This window comes from Hemitrygon akajei, chromosome 5 (genome assembly GCF_048418815.1).
Source record: "Hemitrygon akajei chromosome 5, sHemAka1.3, whole genome shotgun sequence".
Lineage (NCBI taxonomy): Eukaryota > Metazoa > Chordata > Chondrichthyes > Myliobatiformes > Dasyatidae > Hemitrygon > Hemitrygon akajei.
In genome coordinates, this window is record NC_133128.1 from 50,947,566 (window position 1) to 50,960,791 (window position 13,226).

The 13,226-nt window shown below is 41.5% G+C and overlaps 2 protein-coding genes across 14 annotated transcripts in view; one reads left to right on the forward strand and one right to left on the reverse strand.

Moving 5' to 3' along the window:
* caska (calcium/calmodulin-dependent serine protein kinase a) overlaps window positions 1-13,226 on the forward strand; it is a 462,337-nt gene that overhangs the window by 224,331 nt on the left and 224,780 nt on the right. The window lies entirely within an intron of this gene.
* gpr34b (G protein-coupled receptor 34b) overlaps window positions 1-13,226 on the reverse strand; it is a 56,121-nt gene that overhangs the window by 22,444 nt on the left and 20,451 nt on the right. Inside the window, exon 2 of one of the 2 annotated variants that reach the window (XM_073045535.1) lies at window positions 1,215-1,261. The gene's annotated coding sequence lies outside the window, so the exon portion shown is untranslated. Of the gene's footprint in view, window positions 1-1,165; window positions 1,262-13,226 lie in introns of both variants that reach the window. The other variant, XM_073045534.1, reaches the window with a different exon arrangement.

Genomic DNA, 13,226 nt, shown 5'->3' on the forward strand with positions numbered 1-13,226 from the left:
AATTAAAATCTTTTGTAATTTGAGGGCTATCACTTTGTATAGGTGCACCAGATTCTTCTGGCTTGTCAAGTATAAATCAGTACTTTCCCACTGCTGGTTAATTAATCTACCAAAAGTAAAAGTTGTCAAAAAAATATCTGGGAGAGTCCAGAGATTTATCTTAAGTTACTTGCATGGTGATTGTCCGTTAAGTTGAATAAAATCTCAATTTTCTGATCAGCATTCTCTATTCTATTGTGCTGTCAACAAATTAACATTAGGTCTTCTTTGTCCTGAGATGCTATACTTCTGATGTTATTCACCAAAGATGGCAAAATGTGCTCTGGGTTGCGTTTAAAAACAGTGATTACAAAATCAAGTGGTATAACTTGGTTCCTCAGTTTCACTTAACTATTTCCTTTCAAAAGCCACTAATTGTGAGAGAAGGAAATACTTAATTGAATTGGTCAAAATGCTCAATATTTGGTGTAATAGTAGGTGTAAGAAATAAGCAACTGATGGAAGTTGCTTAAGGAAGTTTGGTGGCAGTTGTCAGCTAAAGAGCTTTGCACATCATTCTTATTAGCTTGCTTGTTATAAAAGTGACATCAAAATTTCTCGGGCTCCTATACAACAGAAAGTCAACCCGTGAGCAAAACAAACTGCTGGAACAGTAATAACTCTGATTAAAACAAGTTTTATTCATTTCAAGCATTTCCTGCTCTTACAAGTTTTCAGATTACACATTATTTTCTGTGATTCTAGTTGGCCACTAGACAGCAGTATAACCTTGCTATACATCTAAATTTGAGGACCCGATCAGCTTCAAAAAGAACCAGCAACTCAAAAAATGTATATCTTTGACATTTCTGTTGAGTGGCTGAACTAATGAATTTTCAGTATTATCTGGCATTTCTCAATTTTAAGTGTGGCAATTTAGTTTTATGAAAAGGTGTATTTGCTTAAACTGGTTGCAAGGGGCATGAAGTGAATCAAGTCTTTACTTGAATGGTAATTCTTTTAAAGGATTGATTGTACAAAAATATACAAAATTTATCTTTTTTTAAATTGTACAGTTTGATAGGAAGACACCAGGAAATACAAGATTTTTTAAACACATTTTATCATAATCTAAGCCTTTGTTCAGCATATTAGTATGTTTTCACATTGTTGCTTTTTCACTTACTGGATATATCTGATTTACAAATCCAAAGAGTAGTAGAGTAAGGAATCACCTTCTTAATTTGGAAATTAAGAAGTTAAAAGGGACCAATGAAGAAATCTGAAACAAGATCAGAAAATAATGAAATCATTCAATAGGTTAGAAAACATTCATGGAAAGAGTTAATGTTTACTGCCAAAGATCCTCCTCCAGAATTCTGGGGAAGTGAATGTGCTACAAGCATTTTTTTCAGTTACAGATTATCTTGTACACCAGCTCTTTTTGATTTCCAGGGGAAAAAGTCTGAATCCTTTGGGCAACCTCTGGTAATCTTTCCATTACTAATGGGCATTACACAAGAACTGAATAAGGGTTATACATTGTACATTAGCCCCCATTGCTTCTATTATCTGTGTTCTGCCTTGCACATTTTAATCCAGGCCAGAGTTTTAAAAATGCTGTCTTTATAAGGCCACTCCTTATTCATTTTATTGGACAATAAACATCTATTTGTCATCTTATTTGTGTCTTAGTCGTTAGTTATATACAATTTAAAATGGCATCATATTTAATGGATTTTTTCAGCATATCAAGATGGTTAATAATCATAGTTCAGTCTACAATACTGTACAAAAGTCTTCAGAACATATAGCTAGAATGCCTAAGATTTTTGCACAGTACTGTAGTAATTTTATGTATTGAGTTGTACTGCTGCTTGACAAAAAAAAATGAATTTCATGACATGTGACAATAAACCAGATTCTGATGTGGGTCTCTATTATGGACTAAGAGTGGGAAGGGGGAAGGGTGAGGGGAATCATGGTTGGGAAAAGAGGAAAGAAAAAGGGAGTGGGGAAAGCACCAGAGACACATTCTGTAATAATCAATAAGCCAATTGTTTGGAATTAAATGACCTTGTCTGGTATCTCAGGGCTGGGTGCGACCCACCAGGCCCCTGGCCTCTCCTTCTCTGCCACCTGTCTGCACTCCACCCTCGTCATTCCAAACATCTTTTGCTCCTGCCAGACTTAGAAACTCGCTCTCCAGTCCATATATACAAATACAGTACTGTGCAGAAGTCTGAGACACCCTATATATGCATCAAATTTTTGAGAGCATCTAGAAATGTTTGGCAGGAAAAAGCTAATCATCTTTGTTTATTGCCCAATGTAGATTATTGGTGATTTAGGTCAAGTAGACAATAGCCCTGTGATATTCAAGAGATCACTAATTAAAAATTATGTATGCAGGTTAGACTCTATCCTGTGTTCTGTTGATAGAATGTATTTCTGTTAATAAAAGGGTCCTATTCTGGCTGGCTGCTGGTTACCAGTGGATTTCCACCGGGGTTAGTGTTGGAACCATTGCTTTTTATGACATATGTCAATGATTTGGACTATGGGATTAATGGATTTGTGGCTAACTTTGCCAATGATCCAAAGATAGGTGGAGGAGCGGGTAGTGTTGAGGAAACAGAGAGCCTGCAGAGTGACTTAGATAGTTTAGGGGAATGGACAAAGAAATGACAAATGAAATACAATGTTGGAAAGTGTATGGTCATGCACTTTGGTGGAAGAAATGAATGGGTTATTTAGATAGGGAGAGAATTCAAAATGTAGAGATGCAAAGGGGCTTGGGAGACCTTGTGCAGGATACCCTAAAGGTTAACCTCCAGGTTGAGTTGGTGGTGAAGAAGGCAAATGCAATGTTGACATTCATTTCTAGAGCTATAGAATATAAGAATAGGGATGTGATGTTGAGGCTTTGTAAGGCACTCATGAGACCACATTTGGAGTATTGTGTGCAGTTTTGGACTCCTTATTTTAGAAAGGATATACTGACATTGGAGAGGGTTCAGAGAAGATTCACGAGAATGATTCCAAGAATGAAAGGGTTACCGTATGAGGAATATCTGGCAGCTCTTGGGCTGTATTCCCTGGAGTTCAGGAGAATGAGTGGGGGGGGGGGGGGGGGGGGAATTGCATAGAAACATTCCGAATGTTAAAAGGCCTGAACAGATTAGATATGGCAAAGTTATTTCCCATGGTAGGGGAGTCTAGGACAAGGGGGCACGACTTCAGGATTGAAGGACATCCATTTAGAACAGAGATGCAGAGAAATTAGTCAGAGGGTAGTAAATCTGTGGAATTTGTTGCTACAGGCAGCTGTGGGGGCCAAGTCGTTGGGTGTATTTAAAGCAGAGATAGATAAGTTCTTGATTAGCCAGGGCATCAAAGGGTATGGGGCGTATGCAGGGGAGTGGGGATGACTGGAAGAATTGGAGCAGCCCACAATTGAATGGTGGGGCAGACTCGATGGGCCGAATAGCATACATCTGCTCCTATATCTCATGGTCTTATGGTCTAAATAGAACATGGAATAGTACAGCACAAGATAAGGCCTGTTGGCCCACAATGTTGCTAGAGATACACCAACATAATGTGATCTTAATGAGGGTGTAAAACTTCAAGCAAATATCTTATCTGAATGACATAAATAGAATATCTAATTACTGTTGATGGCCTTTGAGCCAATAATTAAGTTGTTCAACCATGCTCAAGAAATACCTAACCCTTTAGTATTGCTTATGTAGTTCTTCCCTGTCTCATGTCCATTACAGCACGTCACAAAATGTATTCAGAAAATAACAAGCTCTAATAAGTAAGCTTGTTCTCTAAGACAAGATAAAGTTGAAACTTCATCTGAAAATGATACTGTGATTACTTTTTGATTGAAATGGAATTTTATTAGTTGCATGGGGGTGAAGATCAGTTTGCTTGCAAGATGACACAGAAATTCTAGCATACTGCATAGCATTTTTGTATTGATTGTGCTGGAAGCAAACTTCTGCAGTTTTCATCTGAGAGCCCCATATGAGAACCTTAACAACACCTTTTGAAGGTTGCAAATGTAGCTGCCTTCTAATAAAAGAGCCTTAACCTTGGTGTTGAAGCTTGCAGAAAATGCTGAAATTACCTGTTATCTCTCATTCTATCACTAAATTGCATTGTGTGGTACATAGAAATATTACAAAATGTGAGAGAATTTCCAGATTTTTTTTAAGGGGACTGTTCCTAAACCCTGTGTACAAAGGAAATCATAACTTTTTGAAGAGTTGACCAAAAGGATTGAGAGCAGGATGGTGGATGCTGTCTGAAAGGTTGGTCTGGAAGGTTAGACCACTGGGATCCAAGTTGAACTAGCCAACTAGATAAAAGCATTAGAAAGAGGAGACATGGGATTGGAAGCTATAGTATCATTGTGGGTGGAGTTAACAAACTGCAAGACCCTGATGGGAGTTATATACAGACCTTCAAACAGTAGCAAAGATGTAGTCTACAAATTACAATGAGAGATAAAAATGCATGGCAAAAGGGCAATGTTAAGTTAGTCATGGGGTTTTCAATATGCAGGTAGATTGGGGGAAAATTAGGTTGGTCCAAAGACACAGAATCTGTACAATGCCTACAAGGCAAACAACAAAGCAAGAATCAGTGGGAAGACAGAGGATTGGAAAGCTTTTAAAACCCTGCAGATAGCAACTAAAAGAATCATCAGGAGGGAAAAAGCTGAAATATGAAAGTAAGCTAGCAAACAATATCAAAGTGGATCGTAAAAGCTTTCTCAAGTATAAGAAAAAGAGATGAGAGTGGATATAAGGCTACTAGAAAATGAGTCTGGTGAAATAATAATGGAGGCCGAGGAGATGGCATTGAACTAAATGAGTATTTTGCATCAGTCTTCACTGTGGAAGACACTAGCAGTGTGCCAGATGGGAACCGGAGTGATAGGGCTGAGTAAGGAGAAAACAGAAATAAATCAAAAACAGCGTGCAACAGAGATGATAGAAAGGACAGGCAGGAGATGAGGCATAATCACAGCCAGTGGGATGAGTTGCAGGGCAATAGAGACCTGGTGCAGTTAAAACAGAAAGCAACAAATACTGGACTGGAAGTGTTATATCTGAATGCACGCAGCATAAGAAATAAAATGGATGATCTTGAAATTCAGCTACAGATTGGCAAGTATGATGTTGTGGCCATCTCTGAAACTGGGCTAAAGGGTGACTGCCATTGGGAGCTGAGTGTCCAAGGATATACGGTGTATCGGAAAGTTAGGTTACTAGGCAGAGGGGTGGTGTGGCCTTGTGTATAAAAAAATTAAATCATTAGAAAAGGCTGACATAGGATCGGAAGGTGTAGAGTCTCTAAGGGTTGAGTTAAGAAATGGCAAGGGTAAAAGGACCCTAATGGCAGTTGTATACAGGCCTCTAAACAGCAGCTGGGATGTGGATTACAGATTGCAGCAGGAGATAGAAAAGGTGTGTCAGAAGGGCAATGTTATGATAATCATTGTGGATTTTATCATGAAAGTGGATTGGGAAGACCAGGCCAGTACTGGACCTCAGGAGAGAGAATTTGTAGAATGTCTAAGGCATATATGTCAAACTCAAGGCCTGCGGGCCAAATCCGGCCCGCGGTGGAATTATCTTTGGCCCGCGAGATAATATCTAATTACTATTAAAGCTGGCCCCAGTAATCGAAGCGCCTATGGCGTATGATATGGCTAATGCTGAGTTTATTCAGGTACCAGGTTTTCAGGGTTTTTAGTGTTTATTCGGCAGTCTTGCTCGGCAGTCTTCTTCATAAGAAACGGAATTTGTAAAGTGAAACACTTTGTAGTTATAGCAGAGACTGAGACACATGAGAGCAGGATGAAAAAACGGAGGCAACGAAAGCTGCGTTCGCACGCGTCTGACTGATCCGGCCCGCATGAAGCTGCATTTTGCTCAATCCGGCCCGTGACCTAAAATGAGTTTGACACCCTGGTCTAAGGGATGGCTTTTTAGAACAGCGGGTTGTTGAGCCCACTAGAGGATCGGCTGTGCTGGATTAGCTGTGCAATGATCTAGGGGTGATGACAGAGTTTAATGTTAAGGAACCCTTAGGGAACAGTGATCACAATATGATCGAGTTCACTTTGAAATTTGAGAAGGAGAAACTAAATTCCAATGTTTCAGTATTTCACTGGAATAAAGGAAATTACAATGGCATGAGAGGGAAACTGGCCAAGGTTGACTGGAAAGGGACACCAGCAGGAAGGACAGCAGAGTAGAAATGGCTGGAGTTTCTTCAGAAAATGAGGGAAGTGCAAGACAGATATATTCCAAATAAGAAGACATTTTTGAATGGAAGAAGGACACTACCATGGCTGACAAGTGAATTCAGAGCCGAAGTAAAAGCAAAAGAGAGGGCGTGCAAGGAAGCCAAAGCTAGTGGGAAGATAGAGGATTGGGAAGCTTTTTAAAAACTTGCAGAAGGAAACTAAGAAGGTCAATAGGAAGGAAAAGATGGATTATGAAAGGAAGTTGGCAACTAATATCAAAGAAGATACTAAAGCTTTTTTAAGTATATAAAGGGTAAAACAGAGTTGAGAGTAGAATTAGGACCAGTAGGAAATTACACGGGAGATATTGTAATGAGAGAGGCAGAGATGGCAGAGGACATGAATGCATATTTTGCATCAGTCTTCACAGTGGAAGACATTTGCAGTATATTGGACATTCAAGAGTGTCAGGGAAGTGAAGTTTATGCAGTGAAAATTACGACCGAGAAGGTACTCAGAAAGCTTAATGGTCTGAAGATGGATAAATCTCCTGGACCTGATGGAATGCACCCTCGGGTTCTGTAGAATGTAGCTGGAGAGATTGTGGAGGCACTAACAATGATCTTTTAAGAATTGATAGATTCTGGCATTGTCTTTTAAATCGGCGCAAGAGGCTGAGAGCGAAGGAGCAAGGAATCTCAGAGAGAAGCCTTTTTTTTAACTTGCTGGGGGAAAAGAGGCTAGACTACGCAGGCTTATGACATAGAGCACCAAAGGTTTAAGAAGGCATCCTCCATATATAGCGGGCAGCGGAGGAGAGGGAGCAGAGTGGAACAGCTTTGGCTCAACAGGCTTCGGTGTGAACTGGCAGAGGCAAGGGTAGGTTCCGGTAAGTTTTGTTTTGTTTGTTTAGAGAGAATGCCAGGCAGGATGTTGAAATGCTCCTCTTGCAGGATGTGGGAAGTCAGGGAGACAAGGGCAGGCAGAGCAGGGTACCCCAGTGGCCATTCCCCTCAACAACAGGTATACCGATTTAGATACTGTTGGGGAGGGATGACTTATCTGGGACAAGCTGCAGCAGCTGGATCTCTGGCACTGTCTGGTTCTGCAGTGCAGAAGGGAGGGGGGAAGAAGAGGAGAACTGGTAGTAATAGGGGCCTTGATAGTTAGAGGTACAGACCTGTACAGAGGTACAGGTTCTGTGGTGGTGACAGAGACTCCCGGATGTTTTGTTGCCTCCCAGGTGCCAGGGTCAGGGATGTCTCTGATCGCATGCACAGCATTCTGAAATGGGAGGGTGATCAGCCAGATGTCATAGTACACGTCGGTACCAATGACGTAGGAAGAAAGAGTGAGGATGTCCTGAAGAGTGAGTATAGAGAGCTTGGTAGGAAGTTAAAAAGCAGGACCTCGAGGGTGGTAATCTCAGGATTGCTACCTGTGCCACGTGCCAGTGAGGGTAAGAGTAGGATACTCTGGAGGATGAACGTGTGGCTGAGGAACTGGTGTAGGGGGCAGGGTTTCAGATTTCTAGATCATTGGGACCACCTCTGGGGCAGGTGGGACCTGTACAAGAGAGACAGGTTACACCTGAACTACAGGGGAACAATATCCTTGCAGGGAGGTTTGTTAGTGCTATTGGGGAGAGTTTAAACTAGATTTGCAGGGGGATGGGAACCAGAGTGACAGAGTATATAGCAGAGCAAGGGTGAAAATAAATGATGATAAAAGTTCATACAAATTCACAAATAGAAAGTTTGAGTGTAGTGGTAATAATCTTCTGAGGTGTGTCTATTTCAGTGCGAGGAGCACTGTGGGGAAGGCAGATGAGCTGAGGGCATGGATTGACACATGGAATTATGACATTATAGCCATTAGTGAAACTTGGCTACTGGAGGGGCAGGACTGGCAGCTTAATGTTCCAGGGTTCTGATGTTTCAGACGTGATAGAGGCAGAGGGATGAAGGGTGGGGAGGTGGCATTGCTAGTCAGGGATAATGTTACAGCAGTGCTCAGGCAGGACAGATTAGAGGGCTTGTCTACTGAGGCCATATGGATGAAGCTGAGAAACAGGAAAGGTATAACCACATTAATGGTGTTGTATTATAGACCACCCAATAGTCAGTGAGAATTGGAAGAGCAAATCTGCAGAGAGATAGCAGACAACTGCAGGAAACATAAAGTTGTGATAGGGGATTTTAATTTTCCACATAATGATTGGGACTCCCATACTGTTAAAGGTCTAGATGGGTTAGAGTTTGTAAAATGTGTTCAGGAAAGTTTTCTAAATCAATATATAGAGATACCAACTAGAGAGGATGCAATATTAGATCTCCTATTAGGAAATGAGTTAGAACAGGTGTTGGAAGTGCGTGTAGGGGAACACTTTGGTTCCAGTGATTATAACACCGTTAGTTTCAACTTGATCATGGATAAAGATAGATCTGTTTCTCGGGTTGAGGTTCTAAACTGGAAAAAGGCTAAATTTGAAGAAATGAGAATGGATCGAGAATGGATCTAAAATGGTAATTGGGAGGCCTTCAAAGGAGAAATTTTGAGAGTGCAGAGTTTGTATGTTTCTGTCAGGATTAAAGTGAATAAGAATAAGGAACCTTGGTTCTCAAGGGATATTGGGACTCTGATAAAGAAGAAGAGAGAGATGTATAACATGTATAGGCAACAGGGAGCAAATAAGGTACTTGGGGAGTATAAAAAAGTGCAAAAAAATACTTAAGAAAGAAATCAGGAGGGCTAAAAGAAGACACGAGGTAGTTTTGGCAGTCAACGTGAAGGATAATCCAAAGAGCTTCTACAGGTATATTAAGAGCAAAAGGATAGTAAGAGATAAAATTGGTCCTCTTGAAGATCAGAGTGGTCAGCTATGTATGGAACCTAAAGAAATGAGGGAGATCTTAAATGGGTTTTTTGCATCTGTATTTACTAAAGAAACTGGCATGGAGTCTATGGAAATAAGGCAAACACGTAATGAGGTCATGGTACCTATACAGATTGTAGAGGAGGAGGTGCTTGCTGTCTTGAGACAAATCAGTGTAGATAAATCCCCAGGACCTGACAGGGTATTCCCTCGGGCCTTGAAGGAGACTAGTGTTGAAATTGCAGGGGCCCTGGCAGATATTTTTTAAATGTTGGTATCTATGGATGAGGTGCCAGAGAATTGGAGGATAGCTAATGTTGTTCCATTGTTTAAAAAAGGCTCTAAAAGTAATCCGGGAAATTATAGGTTGGTACGTTTGACGCCAGTAGTAGGAAATTATTGGAAGGAGTACTAAGAGATAGGATCTACAAGGAATCTACTGGGAATACAGATACATAATTCCCTAAAAGTGGCGTCACAAGTAGATAGGGTCGTAAAGAGAGCTTTTGGTACATTGGCCTTTATAAATCAAAGTACTGAGTATAAGAGTTGGAATGTTATGGTGAGGTTGCGTAAGACATTGGTGAGGCCGAATTTGGAGTATTGTGTGCAGTTTTGGTCACCTAATTACAGGAAGGATATTAATAAGGTTGAAAGATTGCAGAGAAAGTTTACAAGGATGTTGCCGGGACTTCAGAAACTGAGTTACAGAGAATGGTTAAATAGGTTAGGACTTTATTCCCTGGAGCGTAGAAGAATGAGGGGAGATTTGATAAAGGTGTATAAAATTATGATGGGTATAGATAGAGTGAATGCAAGCAGGCTTTTTCCACTGAGGCTAGGGGAAAAAAAACCCAGAGGGCATGGGTTAAGGGTGAAGGGGGAAAAGTTTAAAGGGAACATGGGGTGGGGGGGGGCTTCTTCACACAGAGTGGTGGGAGTGTGGAATGAGCTGCCAGATGAAGTGGTAAATGCGGGTTCACTTTTGACATTTAAGAAAAACTTGGACAGGTACATGGATGAGAGGGGTATGGAGGAGATATGGTCCAGGTGCAGGTCAGTGAGACTGGGCAGAAAAATGGTTTGGCACAGCCAAGAAGGGCTGAAGGGCCTGTTTCTGTGCTGTAATGTTCTATGATTCTACTGGATGACTGGAAAATTGCAAATGTTACTCCGTGATTTAAGAAGAGTGGGAGGAGCAGAAAGAAAACTATAGACCTGTTAGCCTGACATCAGTGGTTGGAAAGTTGTTGGAATTGATCGTGTTGGGCTTTAAATTCTGCCCTGTGTTCGTTTAGGAAGAGAGACAACTGACACCTAAATATTACAAAACTTGGCTTTAATGCAGAAGCGTAACTGGCACAGCGAGGAGACACGACCCCGCTGGAGAAGGCGCGTTCTGGCCTCCCCTTACATTCTTTTCTTATTTATACCCCTTTCCCTTAGCTCAACCCCCCGCTACACATATTTGGTAATATTTGTCCTTGGTCCGATGCCATTTCTTCACGAGTTCCCTGTTTTACTGAATCACGTGACACTAGCAGTTTCGGCACAAAGGATCCCTTGTTTCGCTCCCTCCCTTGTATTTCTGTCTGCTAATATCACGCTGACCTGAACTGGCAGTTGCAAATTAACCCTAACAATAGTTAGGGATGAGATTACGGAATACCTGGAGGCACGTGACAAGATGGACCAAAGCCAGCATGGTTTCCTGAAAGGAAAATCCTGCCTGACTAACCTCCTGCAATTTTTTTAGGAAATTACAAGCAGGGTAGATAAAGGAGATGCAGTGGATATGGTGTTCTTGGATTTTCAGAAGGCCTTTGACAAGGTGCCGTACAGGAGCCTGCTTAGCAAGAGAAGAGCCCATGGAATTACTAGCATGGGTGGAGCATTGGTTGATCGGCAAAAAGCTGAGAGTGGGAATAAAGGGATCCTATTCTGGCTGGCTGCTGGTTACCAGTGGAGTTCCACAGGAGTAGGTGTTTGGACTGCTGCTTTTTATGACGTATGTCAATAATTTGGACTATGGGATTAATGGATTTGTGGCTAACTTTGCCGATGATCCAAAGATAGGTGGAGAAGCGGGTAGTGTTGAGGAAACAGAGAGCCTGCAGAGAGACTTAGATAGTTTAGGGGAATGGGCAAAGAAATAACATATGAAATACAATGTTGGAAAGTGTATGGTCATGCACTTTAGTGGAAGAAATAAATGGGTTATGTAGATGGGGAGAGAATTCAAAATGTAGAAATGCAAAGAGTCTATGCAGGATACCCTACAGGGTTAATCTCCAGGTTGAGTTGGGAGTGAAGAAGACAAATGCAATGTTGGCATTCCTTTCTAGAGCTGTAGAATATAAGAGCAGGGATGTGATTTTGAGGTTCCATAAGGCACCCGTGAGACCACATTTGGAGTATTGTGTGCAGTTTTGGGCATCATATTTTAGAAGGGATATACTGACATTGCAAGAATCTGAAGATTTGCGAGAATGATTACAGGAGTGAAAGGGTTACCGTATGAGGAACATCTGGCAGCTCTTGGCCTGTATTCCCTGAAGTTCATGAGAATTGGGGGGGGGGGGGGGGGCACATCTCATAGAAACATTCTGAATGTTAAAAGGCCTGAACAGATTAGATATGGCAAAGTTATTTCCCAAGGTAGGGGAATCCAGGACAAGGGGGCACAACTTCAAGACTGAAGGGCGCCCATTTAGAACAGAGATGCAGAGAAATTATTTTAGTCCAGTGGTGGTAAATCTGTGGAATTTGTTGCCACGTGGCTGTGGAGGCCAAGTCTTTGGGTGTATTTAAGGCAGAGATAGATAGGTTCTTGATTAGCCAGGGCATGAAAGGGTATAGGGAAAAAGCAAGGAATTTGGGATGACTGGAGGAATTGGATCAGCCTTGATTGGTGTGGCACACTCAATGGGCCGAATGGCTTACTTCTGTCTCTTATGGTCTTATGTTGAAGGGTGTGAGGGAAGAGAAGTGAGCACAGATACTATTAAAAGGGAGGAGGTGCCCAAAAAGCTGAAAGACTTGAGGTACATAAGTCACCCAGGCTAGATGAACTGCATCGTAGGATCCTGAAAGAGGTAGCAGTAGAGATTATGGAGGCATTAGGAATGATCATTCAAAAATTATTGACTCTGGCATGGTGTCAGAAGAATGGAAAATTGTAAATGTCACACCACTCTTTAAGAAAGGAGGATTTCAGCTGAAAGGAAATTATAGACCAGTTAGCCTGCCCTCAGTGGCTGGGAAGATGTTGGAGTCAATTGTTAAGAATGAGGTTATGGAGTACTTGGTGATACAGGACAAGATAGGATAAAGTCGTCATGGTTTCATTAAGGAAAAATCTTGCCTGACAAACCTGTTGGAATTCTTTGAGGAGATTACATGTAGGATAGATAAAGGGGTTGCAGTGGATGTTGAATGTCTGGACTTTCAGAAGACCTTTGACAAAGTGCTAAACTTGAGGCTGCTTATCAAATTAAGACCACATGGCATTACAGGAAAGTTACTGGCATGGTTAGAACATTAGCTTATTGGTACAAGGCAGCGAGTGGGAATAAAAGGATCCTTTTCTGCTTGGCTGCCAGTGACTAGTGGTTCTGCAGGGGTCAGTGTTCGGACCGCTTCTCTTTATGCTGTATATCAATGATTTAGATGATGTAATAGATGGCTTTGTTGCCAAGTTTGCAGATGATACGGAAATTGATGAAGGGGCAGGTAGCGTTGAAGAAACGGGTAGGATGCGGAAGGACTTAGACAGATTAGGAGAATGGGTAGAGAGTGGCAAATGAAATACAATGTTGGAAAATGCATGGTCATGCACTTTGATAGTAGAAGTAAATGTGCAGACTATTTTCTAAACAGGGAGAAAATACAAAAATCTGAGATGCAGTGGGACTTTGGAGGCTTTGTGAACACCCTAATGGTGAGGAAGGCAAATGCAGTGTTGACATTCATTTCAAGAGCTCTTGAATACAAGAGCAGGGGTGTGTTGCTGAAGCTTGATAGGTACCAGTGAGGCTTCGCCATGAGAACTGCAGACAGTTTTGGGCTCCTCATGTAAGAAAAGATGTGCTGGAATTGGAGATG